Below are 20336 nucleotides of genomic sequence, written 5' to 3'. Positions count from 1 at the left end.
TCGACGGAAGAGTAGGTGTTGGAGAAGAGGGTTACACATAAACCGGGGGCTGCTAAACAATAACAAAAACAAGCGGATGGAACCAGGAGTGAAATATGTAAACAGGTCTGGTCACTTGTATGGTATGTCTGTCTCTCTTTCTCTCTATTTATGAGAAGCCGTCAAGGGCAGCTGAAAAAGAAAGACCGATGGGACAAAAGGAAAATAAAAAACAACTAGTGTGAATGGGGCTATTTTTAGCACATTCTTTGTAGCTAAAAAAAGACACCCAGGAGACATCAGGCATTCTCAATGTCTTTGTCAGTCGCGTCTGATAGCTCGAAAGAGAGCAGCGTCACAAACGGCCAAAGGCCAAACTCATCACCCTCCCCTTTACTGGAGTCCTTCTGTTACACACGCACCGGACCCTCCTCTTACTGGACCCCCTTTTGCTCCCCTTTGCGTCACAGAGGGCCAACTGGAGGGCTGTGTGTTTTCTAAGGGAGGAATCTCACTGCTCAAAAACAGAGGAAAGGAAAAGTAAAGATAATGCGAGAGACGTGAAGCAGGATGAGATACGATGGACGGCTGATGACGGCTGACGGAGCGATAGTGGGAAGGCGTGAAAGTATCGGACAGAGGAGACAAAAGATCCTGGAATGCTCCAGCGTCATCGGATTGTCCCACTGACTGGGTTTTCAACGTGACCCCAGTGATATGAAAGAGGCAAAACCTTTGGAGGGCATTCTCATGCTCTCGGTCGTGTGACTAATGCCAACCAACATCCGTACCGCTTGAAAAAAATGGGCCATTTAGTCCCACTGTGAGACGGCTCAAAGAACAAAGACCTCTAATCTCCACTTTCCAATAATGTGGGCTTTTCCGTTGTACTGTTAAGCAATGATTTTCCCAGTCTATTAGATTTCCAGGAGACTTAAATTCACCTGAAGCATTAGTTCCTCTGTGAAAGTATTTAAACATTTACTCTACCTCATTGCATTCTGAAGTCCAATTTTTTTGCTCGTATTTAATTGACAGTTTATAATGTAATCTAGGAGATCCCATGTCCTTCAATTTAAAATATGTTTACACACAGCATTTAAGAGAAGAGTTTAAAAAAACATTATAATTAAGACATTTAATACAAATTATCCATAGCGACTTGACTATTGTTTTTGGCTGAAGCTCAGCCTTACATAGTTGACATGCAAGATCAAACCTCATTGGTTCTTGCAAAAGTTTAAATGCAAAACATCAGTTTAAAAACTTCAAAAAAGCTTCCATTGCAAATTTATTTATCACAACAGCTATTTATAAAAGAATACAAGATAAGATTAAAGTATAATTTATGAGAGTGAGTGAGAGAGAGAGAGAGAGAGAGAGAGAGAGAGAGAATGATCAATTCATTTTCAGGTCACTATCATCCTCAGAATAAAACATCAGGTTGAATATGTAAAGCAATCTTTCTCATAGTAGTCTTGCAAAAATTTGGGTTTACCCAGGTGTCCTGACCAAATGTACCCATCATGGCCTCCCAATCATCACCATTTACCGAATTGGCTCTATCAATGTCTCTCTACTCCACCAATAGCTAGTGTGTGGTGAGCGCATTGGCACTGTTGTCCTGTGGCTGCCGTTGCATCATTTAAGTAAATGCTGCACACTGGTGGTTTGTCCCTCATGATTGTGAAGCACTTCAAGTATATGGCCATACACAATAACTTATCTAAAAACAACTCACTTTTCAAAGACCACCAATCACTTCACTGAGCAACAGTCACGACATGATAACACATCCATATCTCAGCAGGGTCGGTCATGGTTTTGGGTCCCCTTGAAACATTTCTGTTGTGTTATGTGGATATTTGCTTGTGGCTGGATAAGTTTGGATTAGTGTTGTGACTATTTTGCAGCTTGTTTCTTCAGTTGTTTGAGTTGTCACCAATTGCCGTGCGTTTCTTCAGTTGTTTGTGTTGTGACCAATTGCTGTGCGTTTCTTCAGTTGTTTGTGTTGTGACCAATTGCTGTGCTTTTCTTCAGTTGTTTGTGCTGTGACCCATTGCTGTCTGTTTCTTCAGTTGTTTGTGTTGTGACCAATTGCTGTGCGTTTCTACAGTTGTTTGTGTTGTGACCAATTGCTGTGCGTTTCTTCAGTTGTTTGAGTTGTGACCAATTGCTGTGTGTTTCTTCAGTTGTTTGAGTTGTGACCAATTGCTGTGCGTTTCTTTAGTTGTTTGTGTTGTGACCTATTGCTGTGTGTTTCTTCAGTTGTTTGTGTTGTGAGCCATTGCTGTGTGTTTCTTCAGTTGTTTGTGTTGTGACCAATTGCTGTGTGTTTCTTCAGTTGTTTGTGTAGTGACCAATTGCTGTGCGTTTCTACAGTTGTTTGTGTTGTGACCAATTGCTGTGCGTTTCTTCAGTTGTTTGAGTTGTGACCAATTGCTGTGCGTTTCTTCAGTTGTTTGAGTTGTGACCAATTGCTGTGCGTTTCTTCAGTTGTTTGAGTTGTGACCAATTGCTGTGCGTTTCTTCAGTTGTTTGTGTTGTGACCAATTGCTGTGCGTTTCTTCAGTTGTTTGAGTTGTGACCAATTGCTGTGCGTTTCTTCAGTTGTTTGAGTTGTGACCAATTGCTGTGCGTTTCTTCAGTTGTTTGAGTTGTGACCAATTGCTGTGTGTTTCTTCAGTTGTTTGTGTTGTGACCAATTGCTGTGCGTTTCTTCAGTTGTTTGAGTTGTGACCAATTGCTGTGCGTTTCTTCAGTTGTTTGTGTTGTGACCAATTGCTGTGTGTTTCTTCAGTTGTTTGTGTTGTGACCAATTGCTGTGTGTTTCTACAGTTGTTTGTGTTGTGACCAATTGCTGTGCGTTTCTACAGTTGTTTGTGTTGTGACCAATTGCTGTGCGTTTCTACAGTTGTTTGTGTTGTGACCAATTGCTGTGTGTTTCTTTAGTTGTTTGTGTTGTGACCAATTGCTGTGCGTTTCTTCAGTTGTTTGTGTTGTGACCAATTGCTGTGTGTTTCTACAGTTGTTTGTGTTGTGACCAATTGCTGTGCGTTTCTTCAGTTGTTTGAGTTGTGACCAATTGCTGTGCGTTTCTTTAGTTGTTTGTGTTGTGACCTATTGCTGTGTGTTTCTTCAGTTGTTTGTGTAGTGACCAATTGCTGTGCGTTTCTTCAGTTGTTTGAGTTGTGACCAATTGCTGTGCGTTTCTTTAGTTGTTTGTGTTGTGACCAATTGCTGTGCGTTTCTTCAGTTGTTTGAGTTGTGACCAATTGCTGTGCGTTTCTTCAGTTGTTTGAGTTGTGACCAATTGCTGTGTGTTTCTTCAGTTGTTTGTGTTGTGACCAATTGCTGTGCGTTTCTTCAGTTGTTTGTGTTGTGACCAATTGCTGTGTGTTTCTACAGTTGTTTGTGTTGTGACCAATTGCTGTGCGTTTCTTCAGTTGTTTGTGTTGTGACCAATTGCTGTGCGTTTCTACAGTTGTTTGTGTTGTGACCAATTGCTGTGCGTTTCTACAGTTGTTTGTGTTGTGACCAATTGCTGTGTGTTTCTTTAGTTGTTTGTGTTGTGACCAATTGCTGTGCGTTTCTTCAGTTGTTTGTGTTGTGACCAATTGCTGTGTGTTTCTACAGTTGTTTGTGTTGTGACCAATTGATGTACGTTTCTACAGTTGTTTGTGTTGTGACCAATTGCTGCTCGTTTCTTCAGTTGTTTGTTTTGTGAGAGTTTGCAACACGTGTTCTGTCAAACTGATGAAGATTGTTTCTTTATTTGCTGGTGTTTTTTGTAATTGCATGTGCCTTCTTAAATTGTTACACATTAAGCTCTCTCGGCCACGGTAGATACCTACATTTACACTGAAGATCAAAGACACACTGACTAGAAAAAAAAACAGGTACTGGCTGACAGCTGTGATAGTAAAAGAGTGTTTTATTCTCCAATGCTTTATTCAATCTGTTTGAAGGGTTTAGTTTTCAAGTATAGCATCCTGAAACACTGTTATTTCTCTCTCTGTCGACACTGTAGCCAGGGGCACACTTTTCATAAACATTGCGCTTCATCCCCCCACTTTTCATAAACATTGTGCTTCTTCACCCCCTCAACTTTTCATAAACAATGAGCTTACCCCACGCTTACTTTTTTTTTCCTCATTAATGTTCACACAGCACCCCATATTGACAGAAAAACACAGAAATTTTGACATTTTGGCAGATTTATTTAAAAAGAAAACTGAAATTGTCCTAAGTATTCAGACCCTTTGCTCAGTATTTAGTGGAAGCACCCTTTTGATCTAATACAGCCATGGGTCTTTTTGGGAAAGATGCAACAGGTTACCCACTGTAAATGCTACGGTGGCCGGGAAGTGCAAAACAACATTACAAAGTTTGAAACACTTTTACAAAGCTCGAGACAAATTTACATTTTGAAAAACATTTTTACTTATCATCAGACACAATTACATAGGAAAAACAATTTTACCAAGGACGAAACAAATTTACATTTTAGAAAACAAATTAACAAGACGCAAAACACTTTTACAAATCCCGAAACAAATTTACAATTACAGATTCCCTACGGAAAGGGAATGTACCACACCCCGGAAGTGACGTAGAATGTACCACACACCGGTAGTGAACCGGAATGTAACACACACACTGGAAAATATCAATAATATCCAGCTCGTGTGTGACTTTGTAGACAGGTTTCCACAAGTCTACAGTCTAAATCATGGTTCGACTAACTGGGATAAAACATATTAGAGCTATTTTGAGAAAATATCAGCGTGAGAGTGCATAGAAACATGTAAATGCAAGTACATGGAATAAATTGAAGCACGGCACATGTTGACTGATAAGATACCAAAACCGATTTCAACCTGTACACCGGAGTAGCTCAGTTGGATAAGTCGGTTGATACTCGGGAAGAACCTTTTGACTTGTGTTCGAATCCCGTTGATGACATGTCAATTATAATTATTTCTTTAGATTAATTTTGGTTTATGCTGTTCTGCCACACAAATATTAAATCAACAATGATACACTGATACCAAGTGAATAAGAATCTTTATTTGGTATGGGCATGTTTTGTTGCTGTGAAAAAGTGACGAATCTGCCAATCTGCAAACGTGAATAGTTTGCACATCTGAAAAGGGGCCTCAGTTAACACGGACACCAGTTAAACCATAACACAGGCTTCCTTCAGTTCACTGTTAAGAGTCCTCAAGCTGAGGTTTACACTGTGTAGACTTGACATCATGTTCACGATTACAGCGTACGAGTGGATCTCCTAAAAATATTAAACATATTGATGCAGCATGTCTGGTGTTTCCGTCTGGTCCGCGTCCTTTATAAACTCTAAACACCGACCACACGCAAAGCAAAACCGTGTTAAGCTGCTCATGTGTTTGCCACAAAACGGGCAAAACAACCCTCGACCGCTGTCCATGTTCGGTCACCATAAACTTTGTTTACGCCATGTACTCCACAGCGCGAATTTACCGCGCTCACCAGCAACAACAACAACTTTCCCCGCGTCACTACCGGTGTGTATTACATTCTACGTCACTTCTGGGATGTGGTACATTCCCTTTCCGTAGGGAATCTGTAATTGTAAATTTGTTTCGGGATTTGTAAAAGTGTTTTGCGTCTTGTTAATTTGTTTTCTAAAATGTAAATTTGTTTCGTCCTTGGTAAAATTGTTTTTCCTATGTAATTGTGTCTGATGGTAAGTAAAAATGTTTTTCAAAATGTAAATTTGCCTCGAGCTTTGTAAAAGTGTTTTAACCTTTGTAATGTTGTTTTGCACTTCCTGGCCACCGTAAAATGCAGCCAAAGTAATCGACACTGAAATTAATTAATTCTACAAAATACATACTTTTTTGTCTTCGACCAAAACTTTTCTCTGTAACAGAACAGATTAATGAGACTAAAGATTGATGGTTCGATATACCAAGAATTAATAACCAAATTATATTCGATGTTCAACCACTATAGAAACATGCATCAGAGTCAGCAGTAGATTCCAGAAAAAGTGTCTGCGTTAAGTATTCTCGGCAGACTCCTGTTGGCAGAACTGCCCCAGGATCTCAATTATCAGAAAATGTAAAGAAAAATTGGAGTTGAAAAATAGAAATACCTCTCAGCCAATCACATTAGAATTTTTTTTTTTTTTTTTTGATAAATGTGCATAAAAGCCCAAATAAAAGCTGTTTAGAATATAAATATTCCTCTCTTTTTCTCAATTTATAATGAAGATTTTTTTAAACTGTCAGAGCTTTTGGTGAATCTATAAGGACATAACTCTCTCAGAGTAGATTAAATATCTTCATTTGTTTTCTGAAGATGAACAAGTTTCTCAGGGGTTTGGAACAACACAAAGGTTAGTAAATGATGACAGGATTTTCATTTCGGGCTTAACTAACCCTTTAATATAACCCAAACCACAGCAAATAATTAAAAACAACATGTATGAAATGTATATCATGCACATCATCTTTTAGTAAGCAGTTGTACCAGTATTATAGGGCAGCTCTTGTACCGCTACAACCTGTTTGACAGCAGCCTCTTATGCCAGTCTTTTCATTGGCACCATTATAGAGTCTTTGGTAGACCAGGCTGTCAGCAACTCATTGTTTAGTAACTTGTGTTTTGTCTTGCTAGCTGTAATCTTGTGGGGTCTTGATGCCACCCTCATGGTGGTACTGGATCATTGCCTGTGCTGCCATAGATTTACCAGTTCCTCTCTATGATGAACATGGATGTGTTTCTTCACTAGCTGCACTCAGATATTTCTTTCCTCATCTTCTAGCTCTCTGAGGGAGATCCAGTACAGACAAGATCAAAAGACTCACCTGTCAATCAGTGATTTCACTAAGCACATCGGTTACTTGGCATCAGAATTCAGAAATGGAAGAATTCACTTCTAGTTAAAAGCGTTTACTAAAGGATGCAAGAACTCCTGCAGTTAAATAATATAAATCCATTTTATTCATATTCATTTTCTCATGTTTATTGTGCTATGTATGTTAAAGGGTAAAAACTGCTCCAAAAACATTTAAACATTCTTTCCTCTGTGAAATACAATATAAGTTATTTTAAAATATATGCCCATACATGAGATTAATTATACATATGACTGACATCACCAATTTTTTTGACAGGAATGAAAACAGTGAATTTCAGTTTTATTTTCAGTTTTGGGCCTTATTGTGCTTCATTTCAAAACGTTCAAATAATTCATTTTGTGTTCTCCAAAAAAAAAAAACATAATATAATGAAAATGTAATTAGGAAATTATATATAGTTTTAGCTACACACCTAGACACATAGAGCTCATCCTAAATGTATTAAATTAATTTAATTGTTTCCCAAATGCTCAATAAACTTTTCTTTAAATTATGTTTTTCCGAATAATCAAGGAGGAACTCTGTGTAGTAAACAGAACTCTGCAATTTATCCACACAGTGATCATGCAGACTCAAAATTCAGATATTACTCTTTAAGATAAAAAAATTTGACAAGCCACATAGTTTAATGTGTGTTGCCTTGTATCTCACTGGCAATATCCAGTGAGCAGTTCTGTGTTCGCAAATGCCTTGTTGATGCCATAGGTCAGAGGAGAATGGCCAGACTGGTTCGAGTTAATAGAAAGGCAACAGTAACTCAAATAACCACTCGCTACAACCAAGGTATGCAGAAGAGCATCTCTGAATGCACAACACGTCCAACCTTTGAGGACAGCAACATGAAAACATAGGTCCAGCTTGCCTTGTATCAACGGATATTGTCTTGACACACTTTGGGCTCATTAGTTCCGATTGAAAATTGTGTCTACACCTGAGCCAACTCGAGTATTTTTGCTGAACATGTCCATACCTTTATGACCACAGTGTCCCAATCTTCTGATGGCTGCAGGATTACACACCATAACATAAGGTGCAAATCATCTCAGACTGCTTTCTTGAACATGATAATGAGTTCACTGTACTCAAACTAGCCAGTCACCAGTTCTCAATCCAATAGAGCACCTTTGGTATGTGGTGGAACGGGAGATTCGCATCATGGATGTGCAGCTGACAAATCTGCAGCAGATGCGTGATGCTTTCATGTGAATATGGACCAAAATCTCAGAGAAATTTTTCCAGTACCTTGTTGAATCTAGTTTTCCCCTTGGTGTTCCAGATTCAGAATCTTTCTGAGACAGGTGTTGATGAATGTTTGGATCTTTCGGGTGGAAGCTTTGGTTATCCTCCAGGTCTCTGCCCCGTACAACAATACTGATTTCACATTAGAGTTAAACAGGCGGATCTTCTTGGTCATGGTAAGTTCTCTCGAATCCCAAATGTTCTTAAGCTGGATGAAAGCAGCTCTTGCTTTGCCGATTCTTGCCTTAATGTCTTTATCAGTTCCACCCTGCTGGTCGATGATGCTGCCTAGGTAGGTAAAGATTCTGCACATTCGCTGGCCTTACACGATCAGTAACACCGACTTATGGAGAAGGACCTGTCAACCTCCGATAGAAACAGAAATCTGGAAGCGAAGATGGGGTTGGATAGGGTACACCCTACGCAAACCACCAACTAGCATCACCAGACAGGCTCTCAGATGGAACCCCCAAGGGAAGCGGGAGAGAGGCCGTCCAAGAAACACCTGGCGACGCGACCTCTACACAGACATCACAAGGATGGGTTACACCTGGGGACAAGTAGAAAGAATGGGCCAGGACAGGAACCTCTGGAGATCTACCTTTGGCGGCCCATGCCCCGAAAGGGGTGGAGGGCATAAGTAAGTAAGTAAGTTCCAGATTCCCCAACAGTCCAAAGACATGCGGTATAGGTGAATTGAACAAACTAAATTGGCAATAGTGTATGTGTGAGAATGCAAGTGTGTATTGGTGTTTCCCATTGCTGGGTTGCTTTAATAAAAAATATATATAAAGCAAAATCCTAAAAGCACTTAAAATGCTGTAGTTAAATGGAAAAATTGAGAAAGCAATTAACTGTTTACACAACCCAGTAAATAAAAAAACTAATTTCTTTAACAATCTCTTTGGCAAAGTTTTCATGTAACAGACACTTAATAGAAAAACAGCAATCTTTCAGCTTTTATTTAAAAAAATTGCCCTCTGAACTAAAAAAGTGAATATACACATAGCAATTTCAGCCTTGAAAAACAACCGTATTATTTAAAAGGTCAACTGGAAGTCAGGAGTTCACAGCACGAATGGTCAGTTTCACATTACGAAGGTGAAAAATCCCACACCATCTTGCTCATTCACTTTCCCTCTCAGGGTTTGTCACTGAATGTCGTAATGACCGCTCTATTTTTACACATGTTTACATGGTCATTTAGCCTCCTACAGTCAGAGGATCAATGGAGCACAACATCCCCATTCTTAAACTATTAAATATCACCCATTCACTAACTCTCGAGACGCTCCATTAAACCCCTTCACACACGCACACACATGCTCCAGCACATTTCATCGTTTTATCCTTGTAGGTATGAAGGGAATGCGAGGAATGGCAGAGTCATAGATAGAGGGAAATTCCCTGAGGGACAGCAGACATGTAAGAAAGCATGAAGACACAGACAGACAGACAGCGGGGAAAGGAATGGAGGATTAGAGGAAGGGCAGGGGTGAGGAGGGAAAGAGAGGCCAATCAACCTTTGATGAAGAAAGCAGACACTCAGTGGTACAGTAGGCCAGCATTACGCAAACACTTCAGTCACACCGACCTTAGCATGACTCAACCACAACTAATCCCAGATCAGTGACAGCTCCGTTTGTCTGTCACCGGGCTGCTGGTGATGTCAGATCACAGATTTCACCTGCAACAAACAGTCTACTGGACTTTCACTGCAACTCACATCTTCATTGTTGACCTCAAGTTCACTGAGGAATCACACAGATTTAGGGTCTTGTGTTAAACTCAAGGGGGAAAAATATTTTGAACTAACAAACAATGTATTTTGGCTGTTCATTTATATGACAATAGCAATTGGAGGCCTAACTTTTGTATTTCATTTTACATGATGTATCTACGGGTGATGCGCTGTCATCTCACAGCAAGAAGGTTGCTGGTTTGAACCTTGGTTCAGCTCAGATGGCGTATCTGAGTTTTCATGTTCTCCCTGCGTTCGTGTGGGTTTCCTCCGGGTACTCCGCTTTCCCCCACAGTCCAAAGACATGCGGTTCAGGTGAATTGGGTAGGCTTAATCGTCCGTAGTGTATAAGTGAGTGTGTGTGGTTGTTTACCAGAGATGGGTTGCGGCCGGAGGGCATCCGCTGCGTAAAAACGTGCTGGATAAGTTGGCGGTTCATTCTGCTGTGGCGACCCCAGATTAAAAAGGGACTAAGCCGAAAAGAAAATAAATGAATGAATAATGTATCTACAGGCTTATGTCAGAGAAAGTGCCCAATCCAGCATGTAGAGTTGGTGTTTGTGCCTTCACATTGACAGGGAGTGCTCTGATTGGTTGGCTAGCTACAAAATATCAGTGTGAGTACAAAAACCAAAGTAACCATGCACTAAAAAACACCTGGTTGTCAAAACTCAAGGTTGGGTCAAATATGGACAAACCCAAAGTTTGGTTGAATCTTGCCATTCATTTTAAATGAAACTTGTTAACCCACTGGTTGGGTTTGTCCATATTTGACCTAACGTTGTGCTACAGCAGTGACTCTCAATTTCGGTTCTCGAGACCCCCTGTCCTGCACATTTTGTATGTCTCTCTTATTTGCCACACAAGAATCAGTTGATATATCTCTCTGTTAAAAAACTGATGATCTAAATCAAGTGTGTGGAGTTAAGAAGACATAAAATATGCAGGATGGTGGCTCCCGGGGACCGGATTTGAGAACCCCTGGGCTAAAACAACCGAGAATTTTTTTGTAGAATGACCAAATATCGCAAATCAAGATGGAACACACAGAAGCAAGCTGTCGTTTTGTATTTCAGATATTTGCAAACAATATAAATGGTCAGATTATCAGACATATTTGTGTTTGCGAATCTCTCCGTGGTGAGTGAAAAGTACTGTAGAAATGGTGTGTAAATGCTGCTTTGTTTACTGTTTGTATGTGTGCAGCACTAGTTCTGGTTTCCCTTCTTGGGGAGACCATACTATTACTATCTATACATAGCCTAATATAAAATATATAAAGTATATATACAGTATGACCATAAAATATACAAGACATGTCACTCGTATAGTTTTGAATGAAGAAAAATGTAACGGCCAATATGGCAAATGAAGCCGTACCTTTTAGTTCAGGAGCCAATTATTGATCGCTATAGCAAACTTGGTCCTGGAGGGCCGGTGTCCAGTTTAGCTCCAACTCAAATCAAACACCTGCTTATAGATTTCTAGATATTTTGAATTCACTGATTGGCATGTTCAGGTGTTTTTTTTTAGAGTTGGAGCTAAACTATGCAGGACACCGACCCTTCAGGACCCAGTTTGCCCACCCTTGCTAGCAGACGATGGTCAACAAACACACTGGAATCTAAGCGAATACTTGCTTCACAGACATAAGAAATAGATCCAAATAAAGCATGAAATCTGTGCTTTTAAATGAACAAAGTTTTTTGGTTTTGTAATCTGTATTAAAAGAACGAACTTGAGGTGCAGTCTGTCCTGTCAAACGCACATCATATGATAGCACCTACTCAAACTTGTAAACAAAGAGTCGCTGCCATTTCTGGAGAGATTTGCTATCATTTAATTTTATTGGAGATTCCAAATATGTCATGTAATCATAAGGTTGGCAAACAGTTTTAGTGAATTTAATGTATCCCCAATTAGACATTATGCCCGGGCATACTGCCCAAGAGACGTTTCAAAGATGGCCGCTGAGTGACATGACTTAAAAAGACTTTGACCATACACACTACAGCCATCTGCAGGTATGGAAAGATACATCCTCTCACACAGGTGAAGAACATATGTTCTTGTTTCTGATGTTTAAATCTGATGTTTTAAATCTTGATTCTTGTTTAAATCTGATGTATCCGAACAAAGACCACAAATTTGCAATTTTCTTTTTTTCCTCCCATCCTGTAGCCTACTTGCCCCTTTCCTTTAGACCTACACCTTCAAGTTAAAGAGAATTGGGTAAGGGGAAGGGCTAAGGGGGAGAAGTGCTGATAGCTATTGGCTTGAGTTTAAAATATCTTCTTTAATGTTCTACTAAAAAAAACATGCGTATTAGATGGTTTGAGGGGGAGTAAATTAACATTAAATTTTTATTTTGGACAAATCATTCCCTTCAAAGCCATATTTCATCCGTTATATAAATTGCATTTTCCATTTATTTTTAAATAAATCAGTCTTGGATGATAACTAAATATTTAAGTGTCAAGTAATTGATACAGGTTTTTAATAAACCTACAAAACATGGGCAAGAATGAAACCCAAAAAAAAAAAAAAAAAAAAGAGGGGTCGGATTACAGGACCGCCAGAGTTGATTTCCCCCTGTTTCCTGACGTTACATCATCATTTGAACTCCGCCGGGCCTTAAGCAAGCACATGCCATATGCCTCCCACCCAGAACACACACAGTCTTGACAAAAGAGGCATCAGTCTCACTATATTTGGGCCGAATCAGTTCTGGGAGGAGCCTGGGAAAGGACAGAGACTGATTCGGAACAGCACAAGCTCAAGCTGCTGTATGATTGTGGTTCAACTGGATAAATGTAAGGAGGAGTGAGTAAGAGAAAAACGCAGACATAAATTTCCATACCCTCTTTAGATAATGCATTTCGTCGAACAGAATGGGAGGAAGAAACAGCTATGTCATCTCCTGTTAAGACAGAAAGGATGAAAGCAAGAATGAAGGATCGCTAATGTTTTCTTAAGTCGAGCAGCCACTGATGTGGAGAGAAAGCTGTCATTTGGCTCGGTGTCAAACTCCGCCTACAGAATGATTTACAAATGGCAAGCTGTAATTTACTTGAATGAGAATGCATCACTGGAGTTAACAGGTGATGTCAGAGGGCTTTCCAACATATCGCTCGTGAACACACACACACACACACACCCTATTGCATGCTGCCATTCACAAAGACACCTATTGAAGGGATCTTTGATAGATTGTAAAACAATGCTGTTTAACACACAAGTACACACAGGTTTTTTGGCTGTCTCTACAAAGATGAAGAGTAGGCTACCTGTAAATGTGCAGATTAGCTCATCTCACATATTAGTTACTGTATATAAATCAAGCTTTACTGTTTTTATGCGATCATTATGATTTTAAGTACGCCATGAAAGAAAGACACTGGGAATTATTACAACAGTAATAAAGACAGATTGTTGGTTTTGTGTACTACAAATTACCAATCAATATTTGGTCTCACAATATAGGTGTCATAAATGTAATAGAGACTTTTTTTATTTATTTATGTACATTTGAAGGATTACTTTTTCTCACTATCATACCAGGATTTACATTTTTTTCAAACATATTTTGAGGATTTTAGTTTCACAAATGATATTTTGTACATTTTACTTGTACACAGTATCGTGTTTGCATGTTTAATTAGTCCCTGAGTATGTTTACATGGACACCAATAATCAGATTTTAATGCGATTAAGACAATACTCTGATTAAGAGTCTACCATGTAAATAGAGATTTTTGAATTATTTAATCCAATTGAGGTCATAATTGAAGTAAACCTTGAAATACCTTTCATTATGTTTGGCAACAGCTAATCACCAGAATGGGGAAGTGCCAGAGTAAAATGAAAAAATATGATACACCGGTGCTTTGGGATACTGTCTTTACGCTGTTTTCTTCTGTTTTTTATATGAATTGTTTTGATTTTATTCATACTTGTCTCTTTTATTGCTGTTTATGTTTTGCCGCATTTTGCGACAGGATAAACACGGTTGTTTGACACTGTTGTCTGCACCTACCGAGTAAGTGAAAGACCACAGACACCTACATCACAAAATGCAGATGTATTTTCCCCTTACGGCACCAAATTCCATTAAAACAACACTCTTCCAGCAGTTCATACTCGCATCCAATATCTCGTTAGTCACTGGGGGACATGCATAAAATGTTCCTGAATGAAAGTGAAGGTGCCAAAATGCAGTGAAAGCATACAAATTAAAAATGTAACACCCGAAATGAAACTCTGGAGGAAATGTGGATAGCGCACTGACGCAATGACGTTAAACAAATTATGTGCAACATGTACAATAGGATCATGAAAGGAACATTCAAAAAAGCAACTCATGTAAAGACCTTAATCATGTCATTATCTTATTCAGATTAAGGCAAATAATTTGATTACTGACCATATAAACGAAGTGATTGATTCAACTAATAATGTGTTCCTGACAACAGTATCCTAATATTGGCTGGGCCAACAATCTGATACGCGGTCAGTGCCAGAAGTAAGGCACTTGCAACCAAGCAATCGTGAACTCTGTCAACCACTCTAAACCAAAAGTCATTTCTTACATTTAATGTAATAGTGGCTTCCCCAGTGGCTATGACATCTATTTATATTTTCCACCAATTCTCAATGGTCAATCTGCTCAATTTACAAAATGTTTTTGCAACATTTCTATTATTTTGTTTGGGAGGGACAAAAATTTAATTTGCGACTTGGACGCAAACAACGTCTGCTGTTGAGATGCTTGTTTTGGATTGGTCAAGCCATTAAAGCTCCCTCAACTGAAAACACAGAGAGAGAGAGAAAGAGAGAGAGAAGCAGAAAGAGAGCTAGTCCAAGCGGCTGTTCTCAGACAGTGACTGATGCCATGAGCTCCAAACACAGTGAAGAGGTTAAGTACCTATTATGGGATTGTGGAGGCGTAATAAGGGTTGATGGAGTAGACGCCACAACCAGGGCCCAGAGATCCCCGTGCACACTCTCTCCGAAAAGAGAAAGAAAGAGAGCGAGAGCTCCCCTTCTGTCCCCTTTCTCCCCTCTCTGACACTAATATGGAAAAAACCATGTTTTGAGTGAATACGAATGCAAATATTATTCTTCCTGACTATTACCACTGCAAGCACCTCTGAGAAGGCAGCCAAAGAGCTGGACAAAAAGGCCAAAGACTTTCTCAGCGCCTTCAAAGAGAGCCTACATAAAATAAACACCGCCATCAGATTACAGCCGCTAACATGGCTCAGTGTTAGGCCGAGGCCGGGCGCGCAACTGCCTGGTAAGTGTGGGGTCCGCTCAGTCAACACGATGACGCAGGACGGAACAAAAGCACGACAGAAAAAGCAGGTCTGTCGGAACGCAGCCCCAACCCGCAGCACCGCTGACCCCGTCCAGAGGAGAGACGAGGGGATGAGAGGAGCGCGGAGGACAGATGAGACGGGACAGCCGAAGGGCTTGAGCCTGGACTCGGGGTGTGGTGTGCGTTTTGGACCAGACCCCTAAACCCGAGACCAGAGCGGAGACTCCCAGGGAAGGCAAACCTGAATGAGAGCAAATATAAAATGGAGGAAAGGTGGGGAGAGAAATGCAGAGCAAAGGTTAGGGTGGAGTGAGCCCAGCGAGATGAGAGATGAGAGGTAAAAGGGACATGTTTGGAGACAGACGCCGGTGGATAACCTCTTGCTATGACATCACGCGGCTCTTCTAATACGGTGGGCAGCGATGACGTAATGCGCCTGGCAGCAGGAGAAAGTGAATCGGCGCTGGAGGAGAGCTCGGGTGTTTCACTCGTCCCGCGTCTAACCCCAAACCGCTCTTTCCCAGGCGCACACGCACACACTCTGACTACTCAAACACACACAGACCATTTCATATTGGACATCAAGGATTTGCTTCTGTGAGAATGTAAATGAACATTGACACGTGTTCACTCCCTCTTTGCTATTCACGAATAGAAATACACACGCAAATATGCAAGGATAGATTTTCTCTCTCTTTCACACACACATACACACACGCACACACACACAGACTTTTTCAGAGCAGGGTAGGAAACTCAGGGCAGCTCAACCTCAGTGACCGCAGCGGCTGCAGACACATCTACTGCGCACACACGTCTCCATTTATACTATTCGCCATCTTCTGCTGCAAACATAATGAAGACAATTTCAGAAATAGATGTGTGGAACTAAGTGTGCAGAATATTTTAAAGCAAAAAAAAAAAAACAATTGTTAATTACTACCAAACATACTCTTTAAGATCCTGATAAATGCATCAGATGGAAAATAGCAGAGTTTGACATTTGAAATTAAAAAGATATTCTAAAATCAAATCAGTTCGCCCAAAAATGAAACTGTGTCATCCTTTACTCAAACCTCCACTTTCTTCTGGTGAACACAAAGATATACTGAAAAATGTTGGGGGAAAAACAGTCATCGACTTCTATAGTTAAAACAAAGTGAAGTTTTTCAAACTAATTTCGAGAGGAGCACGTGATATAATTGACTGCAGCTGGCCTTCCATCTACATTTATTAGTTAGCCAATCAGATCTATCGTAACTCACTATAAGTAGCCTAGCTAGATTTACTCCCTTATCTTCGTTTTCAGAAGAAACCCCACATCCACCACTTTCTCCTACTTTCCTCTTTTACAAAAGGGGAGCTCTCGAGAACCACCTGATCTCGTATTCCCCTCACATGCTCTATGGACCTGGCGGGAGCCCTGGGCTCAACTATCTCCGAGCTCAGGGTTCTCTCCCGGGACAGCATGCCAAACCTGCTAACAGTTGTCAAGCAATATCTAAGTGTGAACTCTTGAAGTAACATTTAAAAGAAACACATTTTAGTGTGAGTAAATTGTAAGGAAATACTCGTTTTTGTGTGAACTATCCCTTTAAATATCATCCCGCACTATTAATACTAGGGGGCATCGCAGTGGCGCTGTAGATAGTGCTGTCGCCTCCCAGCAAGAAGGTCGCTGGGTTGCTGGTTAGAACCTCAGCTCAGTTGGCGTTTCTGTGTGGAGTTTGCATGTTCTCCCTGTGTTTGGGTGGGTTTGCTCTAGTTCCCCCGCAGTCCAATGACCTGCGGTACAGGGGATTTGGGTAGGCTAAATTGTCCATAGTGTATGAGTGTGTGTGTGTGCGTGTGTGTGTGGATGTTTCCCAGAGATAGGTTGCGGCTGGAAGGGCATCTGCTGTGTAAAAACGTGCAGGATAAGTTGCTGGTTCATTTCGCTGTGGCGGCACCGGATTATTAAAGGGACTAAGCCGACAAGAAAATGAATGAATGAATTTGAATATTGAATGAATATTAATACTAGTTTCACACTTGCATTTATTCCTGTACTCATTTTTGTAAAATAGACAAAACTGTCACCTATTTATCAGGACAACTCCAAGGTTTTCCAATCTGTTTTAATCAGAATTTAATTTTGATTTCATATTTAACTTCACTTTAGTTAAAGTAACATTGCAATTTGAATTTAGGAATAAAAATAATGCACAGGAATGTAATAGAAAGTTGATGTTTAAGGGTTTTTTCACACCTGCCTTATTTAGTTTGGTTGAATCGCACTAGAGTTGGTTTTCTATCTTGGTGTGGTTCGTTTGGGCAGGAGTGAATGTAGCAATCGCACTCGAGTGTGCACCAAAAGAGGACCAAAAAAGGGTATTGCGACCTCCTTAAAGAGACCCCCTGAATCGATTCATTTGTGGTGAGAACATGATATGAACTAAAACAGACCCAACTGCAAAAAGTACTGCTCCTTTTTGGACTAATCCAGTTGCAATGTCCCATCACTAGTTTACCTGCGAGAGTTCCATTGGCATTTTCCTCACACGTTAATTCTGACCAATCGAAAAGCAGATTAGGAAAAACCTTTAATAACATCTGGCCAATGAGTTAATGGATTTTGTCAACTGGTTCAGACCAAATCAATCAGTGAGGTCTGAAAAGGACCCAAAAATGACAGAAAAAAGCTACAATGTATAATTTGTTGCCCTTGGTTCGGTATTTGTTGGACCAAATTAACCATTTAATCTAAACATTCATGATCAATGCGTAAAATGCCATAAAGAGATAGGAACTCTATATGATTGTTTATGAGAGTGTCCTTTGGTTGAACATTTTTGGGAGAAAATTCTAAACTTTTTACCCATAGTATTAAAACAGGGTATACCCAAATGTCCAAAACTGTATTCTAAATATTTTGACAATTACAAGCAAGTAATAGGCTCAGATAAGAAACTTTCTGTTAATTACATGCAAAACTTATAATAGCTTGTCTTTGGAAAAAATACAGAAAGCCCACATTTTGGACAATGGTTGCGGGAATTGTGTTATTGTTTGGCTTTAGAAAAATTTTTAATTAACTCTTAAGTTTTTCAAAATTTGGAATCCCTTTATAGGTTTCTTAAAGGAAGCTACAAATCTTTTCTCTGTATAGCATGCTATTGATATACCGCTGTTGTTATATGATGTACCTTTACATTGTATGTGTAAGTACATACGTTTACTTATATATTTGTATATTTTTTATTATTACTATTTTTATTTATTTTTTGTATTTTTTTTCTATTAAGTTTTCTAGTTTTACTTTTCATTTATTAATTTTATTATTTTGTGTGTTTAATTTTGATTTCTGTTGTACATGTTAAAAAAAATATATTAAATTTTTATTAAATCAGTAAAGACAGTGTTAATAAATATTTAAAAATAAGACTTCAAAAACTTTACGTTTTGTTACATCAAAGCTTTTTTCATTTTAAAATCAATCTAATTTTGTCAAAAGCACACCTGTCCTTCAGCTTGATAGATAGATAGATAGATAGATAGATAGATAGATAGATAGATAGATAGATAGATAGATAGATAGATAGATAGATAGATAGATAGATAGATAGATAGATAGATAGATACATAGATAGATAGATAGATAGATAGATAGATAGATAGATAGATAGACGATGAACAGAGATAGATAGATAGATAGATAGATAGATAGATAGATAGATAGATAGATAGATAGATGAACAGATAGATAGATAGATAGATAGATAGATAGATAGATAGATAGATAGATAGATAGATAGATAGATAGATAGATAGATAGATAGACAGACGATGAACAGACAGATAGACGGATAGATAGATAGATAGATAGATAGATAGATAGATAGATAGATAGATAGATAGATAGATAGATAGATAGATAGATAGATAGATAGATAGATAGATAGATAGATAGATAGATAGATAGATAGATAGACAGACAAACAGATAAATAGACAGACAGACGATTGACGGACGGACAGACAGACGGATAGAGAAATAGACAGACAGACAGACGATGGACAGACGGATGGACAGACAGACAGACGGATAGATAGATAGACAGACAAACAGAAAGTTAAAAGACAGAGGATGGATGGACGGACGGACAGACAGACAGACGGATAGATTGATAGACAGACAGACAGACAGACAGACAGACAGACAGACAGACAGACAGATAGATAGATAGATAGATAGATAGATAGATAGATAGATAGATAGATTGATTGATTGATTGATTGATTGATTGATAGATTTTACTACAGAGTAAAAAACAGAGAATTACATTATTATTAATTATCTTTAATCAATGGGGTACTTTGACCTCAACTCTTACAAACAAAAGCCAAATACATTTACTGCTAATCTATTTAGAAATATGCAACTAGCCTAACAACAACATCTTTGGTCATCCGGCTTAACGAGAAAAAAAAAAAAAAAAAACATGCTGCTTGGTCAGCTGATTAACAGGCTAATCCACCATCTCGATAAACACCAGCCAGAAACAAATATTCAAGCCAGTGTATGGTGTTGTTTTCAGCAGTGTCAGCAAGTAGTGATTCCTTTATTGGTTGACAACTTTGTTTAATTTCTGATTTGTGAATTCTGTTTAGAGTACTTGAGGACCGTGTTTTGATATCCTTGAAGAACAGATAAGATATCACTCTCAGAAGCTAAAGAGCAGCTGGCAGCCTGAAGGATCAGGTGATTTGGGCCTTGGCATGGCCCTGGAAAGCCCCAAATTGTGTAATAAAACAGAGAACTCATTACAAAGAAGATTAAGACTGTCCAACAGGTGCTTGCATCAGAATTTTGAAAACTTATCCACATCATACAATATTTCCAATGAGGAAATGTCCCTTACACATTCAGAAACATGATTAGAGCGCAAGTGTGAACACACATCCCGACACATCTTTCTCTCTCCCTCTCTACTGACTCAGCGGTTTTGAAGGAAACCTGTGTTGCTTTGAAGAGGCAAGAATCTATCATTACTTGAGAGAAGTAGAAAAAGAAAGCAAAGCAAGAATAAGTGCTCCATTGTCTACCTTGTCAGCCCTCCGCCTCCTAAAAAATAATTGTGTTGTCCTAATTACAGAGAGGAGCTTCAACAGGT

The sequence above is a fragment of the Danio rerio genome, chromosome 16, assembly GCF_052040795.2.
Source record: "Danio rerio strain M-AB ecotype USA chromosome 16, GRCz13ab, whole genome shotgun sequence".
In the NCBI taxonomy this organism is placed as follows: domain Eukaryota; kingdom Metazoa; phylum Chordata; class Actinopteri; order Cypriniformes; family Danionidae; genus Danio; species Danio rerio.
The sequence above is the reverse complement of the archived record's forward strand: the minus strand, read 5'-3'. Positions refer to the sequence as shown.